Consider the following 21,345-nt stretch of genomic DNA (forward strand, 5'->3'; position numbering starts at 1 on the left):
TGGAAAAGGGCAAAGGTAATCATTAGAGCTCTTCAAAGATTTTTCAGCCAAATGCTTTGCTCACCAAAAATGGAGATTTTAGGTGGGCTGACACTGTGGATTCAAGCTCAGTGCTGAAAACTCTCTGTGTGTAGCAGAAATTGTTGCAATTGAAAGAAAAATGCATTTTCAACATTAACTGAAGCTGTCACTGATGTTTCAACACAATTAGTTTGGGGAATTTTTATGGCATCTGGAAAATGAGCAAAACAAAACAAAAGAAAACAAAAGGCAAATGTTTATAAAAGATTCTTTTAATTCACTTTGGTGAGTGAAGCAAACAAAGAAAACAATCCAGCCATGTGCTCTAAACACCTCTGCTTTGTGCATAAGTGAACTGAAGGCTTAAGTAACTTTGTGACACGACCACTGGGGGCAAAGTGAAAGGTAAAATATTGGTAATCAGCTGGTTGGTTTCCTTGTTGCTTTCCTATTGACTCAGGAAGCTCTACATCCTTCACAGCAAACAGAATTGGATCTTGAATATCTAGCTTGCCTTTCGTTTGTCACTTTAGGGCACAGCAGTATCATTTTCTGTCAGTGTTAAGTGGCTGCTGAATCATGCTTTTGATTACAGCACTGGCACAAGCTGTCCACATCTCAAGCAGATCACTACTGTATTCATCATTACTCCAGTGTAGAGGTAGCACAGACCCATTTATACTCCAACCAACCAGTCTTATTTCTCTGGTATCTGGGTTAAAGAGCTGATCACAATAAGAGTTGCCAGCCAGCAGCAATGTTTATAGCAAATACTCCAAGGTAAATTCATAATGTACACTTAAGGACTCTGCAGCTGCTGCTTAAAATCTGTCCTGGAGCAGTTGGGGAATATTCTCTCAGGAGTACATATTCTGAAAGTATGCTAAGTACTCCCAAATGCTACTTCTGCTGGGAATCTGCTTGAGAGAAAATAAGAACAAAACAGAACCCAAAACCAAACCAAACCAAACAAACAAACCTCCCCAAACAAAGCACTAAATGGAAGCTTTTGCTCTGCAGTTCTGTCTCCACTTTGTGGTCATCTGCTTACACACACCTGTATTGAATCATAGAAATGTTAGGGTTGGAAGGGACCTCAAGGATCAGCCAGTTCCAAGCCCCCTGCTATGGGCAGGGACACCTCACACTACAGCAGGTTGCTCACAGCCACATCCAGCCTGGCCTTCAAAACCTCCAGGGATGAGGCTTCCACCACCTCATGCTGAAGAGCTTCTTCCTAATATCCAATCTCAATCTACCCATTTCTAGTTTGTTTTTGTTGTTTTCATTCCCCCCAGTCCTGTCACTCCCTGACACCCTAAAAAGTCCCTCCCCAGCTTTCTTGTAGGCTCCCTTCAGATACTGGAAGGCCACAATTAGGTCTCCTCAGAGCCTTCTCTTCTCCAGACTGAACAGCCCCAACTCTCTCAGTCTGTCCCCATAGCAGAGGAGCTCCAGCCCTGTGATCACTCTTGTGGCTGTTCTCTGGACACCTTCCAGCACCTCCAGATCCTTCCTGTAGCAGGAGCTCCAGAACTGGATGCAGTACTCCAGGTGGGGTCTCACCAGAGTGGAGTAGAGGGGGAGAATCACCTCCCTTGACCTGCTAGCTGTGTTTCCCTTGACGCAGCCCAGGATGTGATTGGGTTTCTGAGATGCAAGTGCTCACTGCTGGCTCCTGTTGAGCTTCTCATCCACCATATGTATTTGAAACAGTTCAACACCTGTGTGCATTGCTGCCCTCTGCACTGTGCACTTACACACAGCCTTGCTGGTCTGGGTGAAATGAGAGGTCTCCAAAGAGGTGCAGCAGCCAGCAAGCCCACCCTGTCAAGCTGTTAGTTTCAATGCACTTGTGTGAAGGAGCTGGTTATCTCTTGCATGTAACAGACCATATATTCTGTTGCTGATTTCTTGCACAGATGCTTAAACTGGAAAGGCAGAACTAGCCTTGGAGGGAATTATGGTAGCAAGGAACTGCTGAAGCAGTTCCATCAGTATCCCACAGATATTCTCTGTCCCACCAAATATGCAAACAAGCAGTAAAATCACTGACTGACTCCCATCTCATCTGTCCCTCTGTCTCTTCAGCCACTTTTTATCACACCTCACTTTTGTTCTGTTTACAATCAGGTGTAGTGAAGATTTTGGAGTTTTTTATATCTCTGTAAGCTCATGTCCACATTTTAACCATCATAGTATCATAGTATCAGTCAGGGTTGGAAGGGACCACAAGGATCATCTAGTTCCAACCCCCCTGCCATGGGCAGGGACACCCCACACTAGAGCAGGCTGGACAGAGCCTCATCCAGCCTGCTCTTAAACACCTCCAGGGATGGGGCAAATAGGATAGGATAGGATAGGATAGGATAGGATAGGATAGGATAGGATAGGATAGGATAGGATAGGATAGGATAGGATAGGGTGGGGTGGGATGGGATGGGATGGGATGGAATGGAATAGAATGGAATAGAATAGAATAGAATAGAATAGAATAGAATAGAATAGAATAGAATAGAATAGAATAGAATAATAGAATAGCATAAACCAGGTTGGAAGAGACCTTCAAGATCATCGTGTCCAACCTATCATCCACCAACACCTAATCAACTAAACCATGCAACCAAGCACCCTGTCAAGTCTCCCCCTGAACATCTCCAGTGATGGTGACTCCACTACCTCCTCAGGCAGCCCATTCCAATCACTCTCTCTGTGTAGAACTTCTTCCTAACCTTCAGCCTAAATGTCCCCTGGTGCAGCCTGAGACTCTGTCCTCTTGTTCTGGTGCTGGCTGCCTGGGAGAAGAGACCAACCTCTGCCTATCTACAACCTCCCTTAAGGTAGTTGTAGAGAGCAATAAGGTCACCCCTGAGTCTCCTCTTCTCCAGGTTATAAGCACACTGGAGGCTTGAAGAGTGGGAGAGTCTGCTTAAGGAGATGCTGCCTGTCCACTGAAAATAAGCTAAGGGGTGATGCATTTTCTTCCTGTGCAAACTGGCTGTTGTTACTGCTTCCATCCACTGCTCTTCAGCACTGCCTTTGCCTACCTCTGGAAGTTTAAACAAGGATTAGCCAGAGAAGCAGAAAGGAGCTTTTTGTGCTGTTATTGCTGGCTGCTGGTATTTTAAGGGAAGATTCCAACTGATACTTCTCAGCTGACAGACTCAAATTAAGGAGATTTGCTGACTGTTAAAGTTCCATTTCCACATCAGAGGGAGAAGCAGTGTGACACGCTCTGCATCACAGCAGTGCAGTTTTGGCCAGGCTCCAAGTGAGCAAGGGCTGACTTAGATCTCAGTGGGTGGTGGACATTATGCAGTTTGGGGGAGGCTATTTAAAACTAGCATGTGAACTAGTTCTATCACCGAGGAGAAAGTACAGGTAGTAAAGTCGCCCTGTGACATCTGCCCTCCTGCTGCAGGTTAAGGCAGAGACGGGGAGCCGTCTGCAGCACGGAGCTGCTCACAAGGGGGAAATCAAACAAAACAAATTGGAGATAATTTGCTGTTGCTAAAATCGGGGCTGTCACACCACGAATTCCTGTGAAGTGGGAGCTGTAAAGGGCTTCTGCTGTGACTAAGCACTTGGCAAAACAATCAGCTCTCTGCAGACCATGCCAGAAGGATTATTCCTACTCGTTACACTGATTGAAGATATCAAGTAGGACAGACAGTCTTGAACATGATGAACGCTTCCAGTTAAAAGGAAGCCTCCAAGTCAAATTTGCATTTGATTGCCAGTTTGAGAGGGAAAGAAAGTTTGACACAACTTATAGCAGGTGAAATGTTTTGAAATGTAAAAGCTTGTTGTGCCTGGAATTGTCCAATATGGACCTTCTCTGCTATTTACTTCAGAGGAAAGCAGCCACCTGTGGCCTGAAGTGCTTTAAATGTTGTCAAACATGCAGTATGGGAAGGCTGCCTGACCCCAGAAAGCTGCATGGCTGGAAAAGAGGAGGCTCCAGGGAGATCTAATAGCAACCTTCCAGTACCTGAAGGGGGCCTGCAAGAAGGATGGAGAGATACTGTTTACAAAGGCCTATAGTGATAGGATGAGGGGCAATGGCTTCAAACTAGGGAAGAGCAGATTTAGATTGGGTGTTAGGAATAAGTTCCTGACCATGAGGGTGGTGGAACACTGGAACAGGTTGCCCAGGGAGGTGGCTGAGGCTCCATCCTTGGAGATATTCAAGGTGAGGCTGAACAGGTCTCTGGGTAAGCTGGTTTAGTTGAGGATGCCCCTGCTCACTGCAGAGGGAGTTGGACTAGATGACCTTTGGAGGTCACTTCCAACCCAGACCTTTCTATAGAATAGGATAAACCAGGTTGGAAGAGACCTTCAAGATCATCACATTCAACCCAGCAACCAATCCAACCCACCTAAACAACTAAACCATGGCACCAAGCACCCCAGCAAGTCTCCTCCTGAACACCTCCAATGATGGTGACTCCACCACCTTCCCTGGCAGCCCATTCCAATGGGCAATCACTCTCTCTGTATAGAACTTCTTCCTAACCTCCAGTCTAAACCTCCCCTGGTGCAGCCTGAGACTGTGTCCTCTTGTTCTGGTGCTGGCTGCCTGGGAGAAGAGACCAACCTCTGCCTGCCTACAACCTCCCTTCAGGTAGTTGTAGAGAGCAATAAGGTCACCCCTGAGTCTCCTCCTCTCCAGGCTAAGCAACCCCAGCTCCCTCAGCCTCTATGATTCTGCAATTCTAAGATACAGGCCAGGAAGGTTACTGGTGAAGACCACAATCAAATATTTCTTAATCCAGTTGCCACAGAACATTTTAAAAGACAGAAACCACTCAAGAGAAATCAGAGAACAAAAAAATAAGCATTTTTACTGTGTGGTAATATCCTCTAACAGGTACTACACAGTTTTGTTTTGATTTTTTTAAGTTACTATGAATTTACTATGAAGTAACCCCTACAAGAAAGCTGGGGAGAGGCTTTTGAGGGTGTCAGGTAATGATAGGGCTAGGGGGAATGGAGCAAAACTAGAAGTGGGTAGATTCAGATTGGATGACAGGAAGAAATTCTTCACCATGAGAGTGGTGAGACACTGGCACAGGTTGCCCAGGGAGGTGGTGGAAGCCTCATCCCTGGAGGTTTTTGCAGCCAGGCTGGCTGTGGCTGTGAGCAACCTGCTGTAGTGTGAGGTGTCCCTGCCCATGGCAGGGGGCTTGGAACTGGCTGATCCTTGAGGTCCCTTCCAACCCTGACAATTCTGTGGTTCTGTGAACCCTGTTAACTCAGATAAAACAGCAGCTACACAGCAACAAAAATGATACTGTAGAACTAACTGCTGATTACAGCTGATATTAACAATTAAGAGGAAACCTTTTGTTACACTTTTACATCATTCAGCTAAGAGCAGAAACCCTCTTTTCTTATCAGTGCTTCCCAGAGTCATAACATTATTAATTATAGAATTGGTGCCAAGTTGTCATTCCTGTTCCCTTTTTTTTTTAATCAAGCTCAAGGACTGTAGGTGACAACTGAAACATTTACTGGAAGCAAGCATTACCTCAGAGCAGTTGGAGATGAGGAAATCAGATGTGGAGGCAAATTGATTTAACAATTGATTACTGGTATGGATGCAGGTGAGATAACAAAAAGTATAGAAAACTGCAAGAAATTATCCCCAATAATATATATGTTCTTGCAAGGAAATATCTTGGAGCAGACACATTTTTTGTTTGGGGATAACAGGTACTAGTTGATAGTGGTAGAAATAACAACAATGCTTGAGAGCAGCCCTGAAGAAAAGGACTTGGGGGTGCTGGGCGATGAGAAGCTCAACATGAGCCAGCAGTGAGCACTTGCAGCCCAGAAAGCCAACCAGAGCCTGGCCTGCATCAAGAGAAGCATAGGCAGCAGGTCAAGGGAGGTGATTCTCCCCCTCAGCTCTACTCTGGTGAGACCCCACCTGGAGCATTGTGTCCAATTCTGGAGCCCCTAGTACAGGAAGGATCTGGAGGTACTGGAAGGTGTCCAGAGAAGGGCCGCAAGGATGAGCAGAGGGCTGGAGTTCTTTTCCTATGAGGATAGACCCTTCTAGTATCTGAAGGAGGCTACAAGAAAGCTGGGGAGGGACTTTTGAGGGTGTCAGGGAGTGATAGGACTGGGGAGAATGGAGCAAAACTAGAAGTGGGTAGATCCAGATTGGATGTTAGGAAGTTCTTCCCCATGAGGGTGGTGAGAGACTGGCACAGGTTGCCCAGGGAGGTGGTGGAAGCCTCATCCCTGGAGGCTTTTAAGGCCAGGCTGGATGGGGCTCTGAGCAACCTGCTCTAGTGTGAGGTGTCCCTGCCCATGGCAGGGGGGTTGGAGCTGGATGAGCCTTGAGGTCCCTTCCAACCCTAACAATTCTATGATTCTATGATTGTATGTTGCTAGCTACCATATGGACTGAGAGAGACCATAACATTAATCTAGTGACTGATACCTATTTCAAAAGCACAGATATTGTAAAAAGCTGAATGCCAGTGGCAGTGCAAGCACAGACCTGCATTTTCCTGCTGAAAATCTCAGCAAATGGTGTAAAAATGTAATGACTATCAATAAATACTGAAGCATAAACATGTGGCCAGTTATGAGAGAGCCCAGATGTAATTGCAGTCAACAACACAATGCAAACTCATGGTGTGCAGAGATATCAGCTATCCCTAAACAGGGCAGATTACTGCTTAAGTAGGCAACAGGAGCTAAAAATCGATAGACCAGATGCTCCTCTCTGCGGTAATGCAACAAAAATCCTGGAAGAGCAGGCCCTAGTATCTCAGAAGAGAAGACAGGACTGCCTCCTGCACCCAGCTGAACTGTGGATTCAAAATTTGACTTACCTGTAGATTTATTACTTAACTTGCTAGGAGTCTATATTTAGAATAGAATAGAATAGAATAGAATAGAATAGAATAGAATAGAATAGACCAGACCAGGCTGGAAGAGACCTTCAAGATCGTTAAGTCCAACCTATCATCCAACACCACCCAACCAACTAAACCATGCAACCAAGCACCCAGACTGGTAAGAGAAAGGGGGTGGAAAAGTCAACAGTACTCATCACCTTGGAAAGAAAGCGAGCTAGCAAGAATAGATCAAATGCACCAGTGCTGTCTGCTGAGTGTGAACTGTATTTACAAGCTTAATCAGAGAGCTGTCTATGAAGACAGATTGAAAGAGTTGGGGCTGTTCAGCCTGGAGAAGAGAAGGCTCCAAGGAGACCTAATTTTGGCCTTCAAGTATCTGAAGGAGACTACAAGAAAGCTGGGAAGGAATTTTTGAGGGTGTCAGGGAGTGATAGGACTGGGGGGAATGGAGCAAAACTAGAAATGGGGAGATTCAGATTGGAGGTTAGGAAGAAGTTCTTCCCCATGAGGGTGGTGAGAGACTGGCACAGGTTGCCCAGGGAGGTGGTGGAAGCCTCATCTCTGGAGGTTTTTGCAGCAAAGCTGGATGTGGCTGTGAGCAACCTGATGTAGTGTGAGGTGTCCCTGCCCATGGAAATTGGGTTGGAACTAGATGATCCTTGAGATCCCTTCCAACTCTAACAGTTCTATGATTCCATGATTCTATGATATGTTGGATGTTCAGCTGTAAGGAAAAAGAGAAGAGCTCTGTGAGACTGACTGCTGCTAAACATCCTGAAGGACAATGAAAGAAACAAAGATGACATTCAGGAAGGTAATCATGTATAGAACTGAATCTTGGAATGCCACACTCCTTCAGCCTCCCCTTGGATCCCTTGGATCTGAAAAACTGGTGCACAATAAAGACATCAAGTGTGTGAAAATCATGTCTCAAACCCACTCAAACAAGATGGGATAGAGAGAGAGTACAAAAATGTGCAGATCAAACCTTGCTGAGAAATAGAGCAGTGTGGGTTTTCAACCAGTTCCAGGGGTAGAGGAGAATAGTTGAATTTTGAAAGACTTAGACTGAAGACACTTTTGATCACTCTGTGACTGACTGGTCAGAGGACAGGTTCTACATTGCTTATGCAGCTAACGCTTCATAAGGATTTCTACTGCAACTGCTGTCTGAGGCCTAAAGCTGTGGAGCACATCAGCTACCCATAGACCATTAAGCACAACCAGTTGTGCCACTTTTGGATGCAAAAATGAAATATGCTTTAAATACCTGAAAAATACCTTGGAACAATGTAAAAAGTGGGAATTGGCCTGCTTTTATTTGCCAGTGGGTCTGATAAAAGATCATCTGACCTACCTTGCTAGTATCTTCATATTAGAGTCATAGAATTGTCAAAAGAAAGTCTGAGATTTAGATGAATATTTCTTATGTCATATAATCTGAGAATTTCTATTAATAGTGATTACTTGAATTGTTCTTCAGGCAAGATCAAGCCTACTTCTACTGAACAGATAAAAGCAAAATGCAGTAAGAGTGCTCCTAGATACAACTAAATTGTTCCAGCATAAAAAAACTCCTCAGGAGATAAAAATAGCCTCACAAATTTCATCTGATCCATGTGGCCAAATTTCTGCCCATTTCCTTCCCTCCAAGGACAAGGAAATAGCAACATGAGGGAGAAGATTATGTAGTCTACTGAATCCATATAACCACTGGACATGCAAATAGAGCATGCAAGATAAGTCATTGAACCACAGAATTGTCAGGGCTGGAAGGAACCTCAAGGATCAGCCAGTTCCAAGCCCCCTGCCATGGTCAGGGACACCTCACACTACAGCAGGTTGCTCACAGCCACATCCAGCCTGGCTGCAAAAACCTCCAGGGATGAGGCTTCTACCAAAGCAGTTACTGTGTCTGCAAAAACCTCAATGGGACTAGGCAACCATATGTACTGCCATTGTACCTCTCCCTGAGAGGATGAAATGGCCAAATATTTACACAGATCACATTTTACAGAATAGAGAATTAACCAGGTTGCAAAAAAAGACCTTCAAGATCATTGAGTCCAATCTATCATCCAACACCATCTAATCAACTAAACCATGGCACTAAGTGCCTCATCCAGGCTCCTTTTAAACACCTCCAATGATGGTGACTCCACCACCTCCCTGGGCAGCACATCCCAATGGCCAATCTCTCTGGGAAGAATTTCTTCCTAGCATCCAGCCTAAACCTCCCCTGGCACAGCTTGAGACTGTGTCCTCTCATTCTGGTGTTGGTTGCCTGGCAGAAGAGACCACCCCCCACCCCCTCCACCTGACTACAACCACCCTTTTCTTTCTGTGTTTGTGTTTTGCCCATTTTGAGAATTAAAATATAAACATTCTGGGGGAGGGAAAAACTAGTAGTAAATAATCTCTTCTCCCCATCACAGCACACACTCAAAAGCCTCAATCACTTTAGCCTTGTTTGCCAGGGCTGTGTATATGCATGCACAAAATACATGGAGGGGCCTTTGTTTTACTCTATGGTGGAATTAAAAAGCAGGCAGTCCCTGTAATTACATTGTCCTTTGCAGTCTCTTTGAGGGGGAGAGGGGGGGGAAAACAACAACCAACAAAACAACAAGAAAAAACACTGTGTTCAAATTTTCCCCCTGTTTTATTTGCACCCTATTAACAACTGTTACTAGAGCTTTAATTATGCCCCTGTGATTGCAGAGATGCGGCTGACTTGTGTCATTTTCCTCCCAGGGGATGCTTTATAATTACCAGCATCCATCGTGGCTGCCTGTAAGCTGATGCTTTTTTATTACCAGTTCAATAATCGCTGCATCCTTGTGAACATCTGCTCTACAAGCCATGCATCGGAGGTCCCAGTGCCTGTCACTCGATGCTCCCTTGCTGTGGCGACCCTTTTGCCCTCACCTTCAGTTTATATCTAATTTGCTTAGCAGAAGCTTCAGCCAGATTGCCTCACAGGAACGCAATTAATGCTCCAGATTTGCAAACAAAGAAATTTCCCTCCCTTTTCCTTTTTTGTTTTCCTCCCCACCCCCCACCCCCCTTTATATTTTTTGTTGGTCTTATTATCTTAATGTCATATCCCACAATTTGTATTCACAGCAGGGTGAATCAATATAAATCCAGAGGAAAACAAAAATATGTAGTGTTTGGTTGGTTATCCAGCTTCATAATGAAAAGGCTGTAAGTGGTAAGGATTATAGTTTGTTTTTTTTTCCTCCAGGAACATCCATATAGCATTCTTCAGTCAAAGATGACTGTGAAGGCTTTCTGTGTGCAGTACAAGTTGGGGAAAACAAGGAGGGGTTTTCTGTGTCAGAATTGGAATGCTTCCTAAGCAAGAATTCTTCACTGCAGGAATTTAAAAGGTGGGGAAATGATTACTTTTATAAAGAAATGATTGCTTGTGCTGGTCTGTATTTGAACTGTCTATGAAGAGAGCTTAAGAGAGCTGGGGCTGTTCAGTCTGGAGAAGAGAAGGCTCTGAGAAGACCTTATTGTGGCCTTCCAGCATCTGAAGGGGTCTGACAAGAAGGCTGGGGAGGGACTTTTTAGGGGGTCAGGGAGTGATAGGACTGGGGGGGATGGAGCAAAACTAGAAGTGAGTAGATTCAGACTGGATGTTAGGAAGAAGTTGTTCCCCATGAGGGTGGTGAGAGACTGGCACAGGTTGCCCAGGGAGGTGGTGAAAGCCTCATCCCTGGAGGTTTTTCAGGTCAGGCTGGATGTGAGCAACCTGCTGTAGTGTGAGGTGTCCCTGCCCATGGCAGGGGGATTGGAACTGGCTGATCCTTGAGGTCCCTTCCAACCCTGACAATTCTATGGTTTTATGATTCTAAGGCTGATTTATGCCTCACCAGCAGCAACCCTAGCAGCTACAGGACCTGTTATCAAGCTTTCAGGTTTGGTAAGAGACACAGAGGTATGCCCACCAGGACCAAGCTGCAGCCTTGGAGCCACTCTTAGTATCATAGTATCATAGTATCAGTCAGGGTTGGAAGGGACCACAAGGATCATCTAGTTCCAAGCCCCCTGCCATGGGCAGGGACACCCCACACTAGGTCAGGCTGGCCTCATCTTCCTACTCAGAGGAAGGGCAATGAGTGCTACTGCAATGCATCTCTAGGCTAATGATATTGATGGGCTTTCTCCATCCCTCTGAAAGGCAGGATCATTGCTTGCTTTCAGATTTGAGTTAGGTTCCTCCAGGCAGCCACAAACTGAACAAGAGTGGTCCATGGGTTGCCATCTCTGAGGATAAACCATATTTACAATGTAGTATATGCTGGGTTTTAACAAATATATTTCTTCCATATTCAAGTGTTCTGCACCCTTCTAACAGTTCCTGCATCCCCAGGATGTGGTTTGCTTTCTGGGCTTTAACTGCAAACTGCTGGCTCATGTTGAGCTTCTCATCTTTGCCATCAACCTTTCTCTTGAGTAGGTTTTCTCTCTCCCTGTCTCTACTGGTTTCCAGAGCCAAAGCTGTGTCACTCAAAAAAAGACTCTCAACAGTCTTTAAAAGAGTTCTCTCCTCTCTTGTGTTGAGGCAAGCAGAAGCAAGAGGCTCTTCCCTGGGCAGTATTGCACCACTCAGCTGAAACTTTATAGCTTTTCCTGTTAAACAAAAAATATTGCATTCACTTATTTATTGGGGGACTTTGTGTGTGTGACATTTAACACTTTTTATGGACTGTAAAGTAACAGAGTTTAGTCAGCTACTTACTCTACTTGAGTAGTTTTCCATCCTGTGTTCTCAAGGTTGAAACATCCTCCGGTGTTTTAACGCCACCCTTAGATGCCACGCTCAGTACCTCCCTTGCAGGGCATGGAGTGGGGTTTAGACTTAACCCTCACCTTCTCAAGGTTCTCCAGCTCCTGCCATTGTTGCTCCAAAATCTTGCCTCTGTGCAAGGCATGCTGAAATGGGATTTATTTTTCCAAGAGCAATAGCTTGTGATTATTTTGTCCTCCTCACAGTATCACTAAGGTTGGAAGAGACCTCAAAGATCATTGAGTCCAACCTGTCACCACAGACCCCATGACTAGACCATGGCACCAAGTGCCACGTCCAATCTCCTCTTGAACACCTCCAGGGATGGCAACTCCACCACCTCCCTGGGCAGCACATTCCAGTGACAAACAACTCTCTCAGCGAAGAACTTTCTCCTCACCTCCAGCCTAAACTTCCCCTGGTGCAGCTTGAGACTGTGTCCTCTTGTTCTGGTGCTGGTTGCCTGGGAGAAGAGACCAACCCCTTCCTGGCAACAACCACCTTTCAGGTAGTTGTAGAGAGCAATGAGTTCCCCCCTGAGCCTCCTCTTCTTCAGGCTAAACAACCCCAGCTCCCTCAGCCTCTCCTCACAGAGCTGTGTTCAAGGCCTCTCCCCAGCCTTGTTGCCCTTCTCTGGACACGTTCAAGTGTCTCGATGTCCTTCCTAAACTGAGGGGCCCAGAACTGGACACAGGACTCAAGGTGCAGCCTAACCAATGCAGTTATTGCTTGGGACTCCAAACAATAGAGTTCTTTATAATCTTTTAATCTATCCTTCTGTAGTGAGATGTTTTTACTGTGACTGTACCTGGGAGTCACATACACGAGGCCAGCTTTTCAGAAGACGTAAATCTCAGTGAAGTCAGTTGGACATAAAGAACTTACTATGTGGCTAGATAAAAATGACAACTTTAGGACCCAAAGAATAAATAAATGGTGACCAGCCATCTGTCTCAACTTCACCAAGCACTGTAAGTGCAGAAAACCCTTTCTAAAGACTATTGATAGATTTATCAATCCACATTTTTTGTTTTCCCCATCAGAAATAAGAAACTGGAAAAAAATATTCAGGACTGGAATCAGATTTCCCAGTATGACAGAGAACTAGAAAAGAACTAGAGGATCATGGAGTATGATTAACTTCACAGGAGTTGTCAAGTAACTGAATATTGATCTTAACAAACAGAAGCATATAGCTCTTAAGTAATAGTTCAATTCTAAAATGAAAAAGATGAGTTTACTTTTAATAGTTTACTATTCCTATTAGTTTATCATAATAGCTAACAAAAATAACCCAACTTAGTTTATTTGGTCACTTGCAAACCTAGCCCAGTTAATGATACTTAAAGCAGTTTATGCTCCAGGGGACTGCGTACAGTGAAAGTGAGAAATCTCTAACTGCTGTTTGGATATGTATTTTATGGAGCTGTTCTTAGGTAAGTTATGCAGATTTCCTCTGCTTCACATTTGCTACAGATAAAAGAAACCAAAGAAAAGTATATTGTTCATAAGTACTCACAGTACTTATCTGTGACAGATGTGTTAATTGGTAAGAGTTTCACAGGATGGCAGGGGTTGGAAGGGACCCAAAGAGATCAGTGAGTCCAATCCCCCTGCCAGAGCAAGACCATACAATCTAGCTCAGGTCACACAGGAACACATTCACACAGGCCTTGAAAGTCTCCAGAGCAAGAGACTCCACAGGCTCTCTGAGCAGCCTGTCCCAGTGCTCTGGGAGCCTTACAGTAAAGAAGTTCCCCCTTGTGTTGAGGTGGAACCTCCTGTGCTGCAGCTTACATCCATTGTTCCTTGTCCTGTCACAGGGAGCAAGTGAGCAGAGCCTGTCCCCTCCCTCCTGACCCCCAGCCCTCAGATATTTGGAAACATTTATTAAATCCCCTCTCAGTTGTGGCAATGCCAGCGAGGAGCAGTGTGAGCAATCTGGCAGTGCAGGCCTAGAGCCTGACATGGTGGTAGGCCATAAATGCAGAGTTAGCTAGCAGTGGAGCAAAACAGTGCTGTGCCTGCAGCATGGAACTAAAACAAGACACTGGTAGCTATAAACATGGACAGTTATCTTGGGACAACAGGACATGCACCTGCATCAACCACCTCGTTGTGTCATTAGTAGTTGGACCAATAATCTGTAACAGTGCAATGTGTGGTCACTCATAGGGAACCAATGGAGCTGTGCCAGCGAGGCTCTCCGAGTTTATATAAGTCGTAGCAGTTGCCTTGCTGCGCACTTCTTCTGCCTTTCCTGTCTCCTGTTTCTTCTACACTTTACCGTGCTATACTTGCACTGCAGGCCTGCTCCATAGGCCTGCACCTCAGGCCTGCGCCATAGGCCTGCAACACTGGAACAATAAAGGAACAATACTCGATCACATTGGTCAGCTGTATTGATTCCCAATCTCCGTCGTCCTACACTTAGTCTTCTCTTTTCCAGACTCAAAAGCCCCAGGTCCCTCAGCCTCCCCTCCCCAGGCAGTGCTCCCCAGGCTGGACCCTCTCCAGCAGATCCCTCTCCCTCTTGAACTGGGGAGCCCGAAACTGAAGGCACTTCTCACCAGGGCAGGATAGAAGGGGAGGAGAACCTCCCTGGATCTGCTGGACACACTCTTCTTAATACACCCCAGAATCCCTTTGACTTTCTTGGCCACCAGGGCACATTGTTGTCCCATGCAGAACTTGTCATCCACCAGGACTCCCAGGTCCCTCTCCATAGGGCTGCTCCCTGGCAGGGTGTTCACCTTCAGTAGAGATGTCTTGAAATTCTTCATAAGTTTCCATTCATTCTGTTCTATTGATCTCTAATTTCTTGACAGCAGAGTACGAAAAAAGTGACCTATTCTCAGTCCAAAAGAAAAAATAGTTCTATGTAACCAAGGTTGGACACGATGATCTTGAAGGTCTCTTCCAACCTGGTCTGGTCTGGTCCTAGTCTAGTCTAGTCTAGTCTAGTCATGTCTATTCTATAGTCTATTCTATAGTCTATTCTATAGTCTATTCTATTCTATTCTATTCTATTCTATTCTATTCTATTTTCCATTCTATTTTCTATTCTATTCTATTCTATTCTATTCTATTCTATTCTATTCTATTCTATTCTATTCTATTCTATTCTATTTTCTATATTCTATTATATTCTGTATTCTATTCTATCCTATTCTATCCTATTCAACTCTATTCTATTCTATATAAATAAAAAGGTAAAGAAAAATCACTTAAACTATAACAATGTAATTATGTTTGAAATTAAACGACACTACAAAGAAAAATTGCACCAAGTGCTGCTGTGTCTTGAATCAACAGCTGCATATTCTGCGTATGTGCTATAAGTCAAACAGAAAAATGAAGTTCTTCATCCATTATTCCTCTTCATTTTTTTTTACAGACTATCCTAGATGCTGTTGTTTTTGTGTTAATTAGAAAACCACTGCTGCTTGCACACTGCTTGCATAAATATCTATCAAACTCTATTCTGGTAGGGTTTGATTGGGAGAAGACAAATGAAAGCAGTGGAGTGCAGCTTTTCTCATTCAGTTTGCACTGCCTATCTCCTGTCCTAAAAGTGCATAATGTTTTCTAGAGAATATTCATAGAACCACAGAATGGCTTAGGTTGGAAGGGACCTCAGAGATCATCTGCTCCAACCTCACCACCATGCCCAGGGACACCTCTCAACTAGACTCTGCTACTCAAGGCTTCATCCAACCTGCCCTTCTACACCCCTAGGGAGGAAGCATCCAAAACCTCTCTAGGCAACCTGCACCAGAGTCTCATCACCCTCCTACTGAAGAACTTCTTCCTAAGATCCAGTCTAACCCTGCTCTCCCTCAGTTTGAAGCCAATCCTCTGTCCTATTGCTAGACACCCTGATGAAAAGTCCCTCTCCAGTTTTCCTGTAGGATACCTTCAGGTCCTGGAAGGCAGACATATTGTGTTACAGTAGGTCTTAAAACCAGTGAAACTGGTGTGTCTTTAGCTGAAGCAACCCATTTAGAACCCATTATACTGGATGTAGCCAGGTGGGGGTTGGTCTCTTCTCCTAGGCACCCAGCACCAGAGCAAGAGGACACAGTCTCAAGCTGTGCCAGAGTGGTTTAGGCTGGATGTTAGGAAGAAATTCTTCCCAGCAAGAGAGATTGGCCATTGGAATGTGCTGCCCAGGGAGATGGTGGAGTCACCATCACTGGAGGTGTTTCAAAAGAGCCTGGATGAGGCACTTGGTGCCATGGTTTAGTTGATGGGATGGTGTTGGGTGATAGGTTGGACTTGATGATCTCAAAGGTCTTTCCCAACTTGGTTAATTCTATGTTCTGTATGTTAAATGTGATATTTTTTTTTTCTGGCTGTTCAGAGCACCATTAATTAGGTACTGAAACCAAGATCAATAAAGAGATTTCTATGACAGATTCTCATTAGATTCTCGATGAAGTTCCCTAACAATTAGAATAGAATAGAATGAACCTTCAAGATCATCGTATCCAACCTATCATCCAACACCACCCAACCAACTAAACTATACAAGCAAGCACCCCATCAAGTCTCCTCCTGAACACCTCCAGTCATGGTGACTCCACCACCTCCCCGGGCAGCCCATTCCAATGGGCAATCACTCTCTCTGTGTAAAACTTCCTCCTGACCTCCAGCATAGAATAGAATAGAAGAAGGGAAGGGAAGGGAAGGGAAGGGAAGGGAAGGGAAGGGAAGGGAAGGGAAGGGAAGGGAAGGGAAGGGAAGGGAAGGGAAGGGAAGGGAAGGGAAGGGAAGGGAAAGGAAGGGAAGGGAAGGGAAGGGAAGGGAAGGGAAGGGAAGGGAAGGGAAGGGAAGGGAAGGGAAGGGAAGGGAAGGGAAGGGAAGGGAAGGGAAGGGAAGGGAAGGGAAGGGAAGGGAAGGGAAGGGAAGGGAAGGGAGGGGAGGGGAGGGGAGGGGAGGGGAGGGGAGGGGAGGGGAGGGAAGGAGAAGGAGAAGGAGAAGGAGAAGGAGAAGGAGAAGGAGAAGGAGAAGGAGAAGGAGAAGGAGAAGGAGAAGGAGAAGGAGAAGGAGAAGGAGAAGGAGAAGGAGAAGGAGAAGGAGAAGGAGAAGGAGAAGGAGAAGGAGAAGGAGAAGGAGAAGGAGAAGGAGAAGGAGAAGGAGAAGGAGAAGGAGAAGGAGAAGAGAACCAGGTTTGAAAATACCTTTGAGATCATGGAGTCCAAAGTACAGTTCAAAAACTCAAATGTGCAAAACCAGTCACATGAACATATAAAACATCCTCACCATGAAGCTCTTTGATATTAAAGCACTAATATAAAACCAAAACCACAATAGATCTATTAAATGCCAAAGAGCTTTGCTGATATATTGCAGACCAGGAACAGAGAAAACAACATAATGTGTCTTTTTTGAAAAATAAAAGATGATTTGGGAGAAGGAAGGGAAGAATTCAGGAAAGCAGAGATGAATTATGGCTGGAACTTGGGAAATGAGAAAATTACACTGCAGTTCCTGAATAAAAAAAATGGGCCTCAGTCTCCATATTTTTTAGTGAGAGGAGAGTGTAAACTTTACTCTCAGACTTCCACAATCCTTTCTACTTGTTCTATTCCTCTCTTCTTCTTCTTTGTATTTTAACAGTGGAGAATAAAGTTCCTACACCATTTTAATCAGAAAAGCTTCTGCCAGCAAACCCAGGCAGAAATGTTCTCACCTGTTGTTCTCCTCAGACTCAGGTGAATAAAGAAAATGAAAAGAAACCCCTAGCTCAGAATCACTTTATATATGTCTGTAACAAGGGGAGGCCTTGAACAATTCTTCTGCATTCATTTGTTCAATAGCAGAAGCCAACAGACTATGGCAGCTATTTCAAAATAGATTAAATAGATTAATTAAAATTAAATAGATTAAAATAGATTAAATGTGGCTAGCAGGTCAAGGGAGGTGATTCTCCCCCTCTGCTCAGCTCTGGTAAGACCCCACCTGGAGTACTGCCTCCAGTTCTGGAGCCCCTAGTACAAGAGGGATCTGGAGGTGCTGGAAGGTGTCCAGAGAAGGGCCACGAGGATGATCAGAGGGCTGGAGCACCTCTCCTGTGAGGACAGACTGAAGGAGTTGGGGCTGTTCAGTCTGTAGAAGAGAAGGCTCCAAGGTGACCTCATTGTGGCCTTCCAGTATCTGAAGGGGGCTACAGGAAAGCTGGGGAAGGACTTCTCAGGATCTCAGGTAGTGATAGGACTAGGGGGAATGGAATGAAGCTGGAGGTGGGGAGATTCAGGCTGGAGGTGAGGAGGAAGTTCTTCCCCATGAGAGTGGTGAAGCCCTGGAATGGGTTGTCCAGGGAGGTGGTTGGGGTGCTGTCCCTGGAGGTGTTTAAGCCCAGGCTGGATGAGGCTCTGGCCAGGCTGATCTAGTGTGGGGTGTCCCTGCCCATGGCAGGGGGGTTGGAACTAGATGATCCCTGTGGTCCCTTCCAACCCTGACTGATAATATGATACTATGATACTATGATAAATGCTAAGCTTTGAATTAAAAGTTCTTATAATTAGGAGCTGATCAACTTAGGATCAATAATTAGTATCAATTTAGGATCAACTTTTCTGCACATTTATTGAAACATCTTTAGGCTTTGAAGGAAGAAGTAGTCTCATGACAAGAAGTTCCTTTGATTTGTGTTTCTGCTAAGAAGCAGATTTTTTGGGGAGTCACTTCTGTCTGAGTCCCCAGGAGCAGCACAGCTAGCTTTGCTCTTTTCTTTTTGTTTAGATGTTAGGTTTTTATCATAGAATCATGGAATCAACCAGGTTGGAAAAAACCTCAGAGATCATCAACTCCAACCTATTACCTAATACCTAACACCTCATGACCAATAAACCATGGCTTCAAGTGCCACATCCAGTCCTTTCTTGAACACCTCCAGGGATGGGGACTCCACCACCTCCCTGGGCAGCACATCCCAATGGCCAATTACTCTTTCTGGGAAGAATTTTTTCCTCACCTCAAATCTAAACCTCCCCTGGCACAGCTTGAGACTGTGTCTTCTTGTTCTGTCACAGGTTGCCTGGGAGTAGAGACCAACCCCCTCCTGGCTACAACCTCCCTTCAGGTAGTTGTAGACAGCAATAAGGTCTCCCCTGAGCCTCCTCTTCTCCAGGCTAAGCAACCCCAGCTCCCTCAGCCTCTCCTCACAGGGCTGTGCTCCAGACCTCTTATTTAAATCAGCTTGCACGAGACCTGGCAATATCTGTCTGTGACATATAAATTACAACCAAATAAATTCACACTTTAAGCTTGAACAGGAGAATAGGAACAAAGATTGTCAAATTTTAGGAAGCAAGATGCAGTTGTCCGATGGTTTTTTTGGCAATATGCAGTGGCCTGTCCTCTGAAATCACAAACAAAAAGCAGAAGAGAGTGTCCATGCTTTCTGCAATCCCTGTGATGCTGCAAAACAGGATTGTGTCTCCACTGAGCTAAATCCTGCATAAATCAGCTTTGAAAGGTTATAAATACAAGTCAACACTGAGAAAGCCTAGACAATACTCAGTTGCTACCAGCTTCCAGCAGCTTGCATGTTTCTTTAGTGCCATAACTCACAGTTCCACACTATATTAGAGGTTGGAAGGGACCTCCAGAGATCATCCAGTCCAACCCCCCTGCCAAAGCAGGATCACCCAGGGTAATGAACACAGGGATGCATCCAAGTGGGTTTGGAAAGGCTCCAGAGAAGGAGGCTCCACAACCTCTCTGGGCAGCCTGCTCCAGGGCTCTGGCACCCTCACTGTAAAGAACTTTCTCCTCATGTTGAGTTGAAACCTTCTATGTTCAAGCTTGTACCTGCTGTTTCTTGTCTTATTCCTGTGCACCACCCAAAAGAGCTTGGCCCCCTCCATTTGACACACACCCCTCAGATATTGATAGACATTGATCAGATCCCCTCTCAGCCTTCTCCTCTCCAGACTAAACAGCCCCAGGGCTCTCAGTCTCTCTTCACAGGGGAGATGCTCAAGTCCCCTAAGCATCCTCATGGCTCTCCCTTGGACTTTCTCCAGCAGGCCTCCATTTATCTTGAATTGGAAAGCCCCAAACTGGACACAGTATTCCAGGTGTGGTCTCACCAGGGCAGGATAGAGAGAGGGGGAGAACCTCCCTAGACCAGCTTTCCTAAGAAGCATTGGTCACCAGCTAATTGGGGAATAATACTATGAGGTTTTATATTTGCAAATCAAAAACCCAGAAGAAAAAAAACAGAAAATCAAAACCTGGCCCTCAGTAAAGTGAAAAACTCTTAACTTTTGTTGCTGTTGCTGTTCCTGCTGGTCATGTCTTTTTATTGCCTCTTGTTTAACTTACCACTAAAACTGATGGTGGTTGGAATATTCTGCATTTCTTTGGCCAAAAAAAATGTGGCTTATTTGATTTGCCTGTAAGAGTTGATGACAATTGAAGACATTTTTCTCAGAGGAGCCCTAGACTTTCTCCTATGATTTATATATAGCTAGGATCATGTATACAAACCCAGGGTAGCTCTCCCCTAAACCAGCAGTGCTCAGCTTTTCTGTCCTCTATGAAAACTGGAGTTTCTCATGGCTTAGAACAAATGCAATTTGAAGCATCCGTGCTGCAGCTTCAGGGAGACCACCAGCCTTGAAATACTTTCCTCACTGCCTTGGTTAGGCCACACCTTGAGTCCTGTGTCCAGTTCTGGGCCACTCAGTTTAGGAAGGAGGTTGACTTGCTGGAAGGTGTCCAGAGAAGGGCAACAAAGTTGGTGAGGGGGCTTGGAACACAGCCCTGTGAGGAGAGGCTGAGGGAGCTGGGGTTACTTAGCCTGGAGAAGAGGATGCTCAGGGGAGACCTTCTTGCTCTCTATAACTCTCTGAAGGGAGGTTGTAGCCAGGCGGGGGTTGGTCTCTTCTCCCAGGCAACCAGCACCAGAACAAGAGGACACAGTCTCAAGTTGTGCCCGGGGAGGTTCAGACTGGATGTTAGGGAGAAATTCTACACAGAGAGAGTGACTGCCCATTGGAATGTGCTGCCTGGGGAGGTGGTAGAGTCACCATCATTAGAGGTATTTAGGAGGAGATTTGATAGGGTGCTTGGTTGCATGGTTTAGTTGATCAGGAGGTGTTGGATGATAGGTTGGACACGATGATCTTGAAGTTCTCTTCCAATCAGGTTGATTCCCTTCCCTTCCCTTCCCTTCCCTTCCCTTCCCTTCCCTTCCCTTCCCTTCCCTTCCCTTCCCTTCCCTTCCCTTCCCTTCCCTTCCCTTCCCTTCCTTCCCTTCCCTTCCCTTCCCTTCCCTTCCCTTCCCTTCCCTTCCCTTCCCTTCCCTTCCCTTCCCTTCCCTTCCCTTCCCTTCCCTTCCCTTCCCTTCCCTTCCCTTCCCTTCCCTTCCCTTCCCTTCCCTTCCCTTCCCTTCCCTTCCCTTCCCTTCCCTCCAAAGCTGCTCTCATAGGTATTTTTCTCCCATTTTCTGTGGTCTTTGTTTTATAAACTGCTGAAGGAAAACACTGCTACGAATATACTTTCCAGGCTTGTGATGTAAAATGGGGAACAAATTTTCCTGCACCTTCCAGTCCCAGAGATGCATTTTAATTCAAATGGGTTGACTAAAATAGCTGGCTCAGGCACACTCTAATGTGCAGTGTGTGGAATTCAACAGGC

This window comes from Melanerpes formicivorus, unplaced genomic scaffold (assembly GCF_026170545.1).
Source record: "Melanerpes formicivorus ecotype bairdi unplaced genomic scaffold, bMelFor1.0.p_v2 SCAF_68, whole genome shotgun sequence".
Classification (NCBI taxonomy): Eukaryota; Metazoa; Chordata; class Aves; order Piciformes; family Picidae; genus Melanerpes; species Melanerpes formicivorus.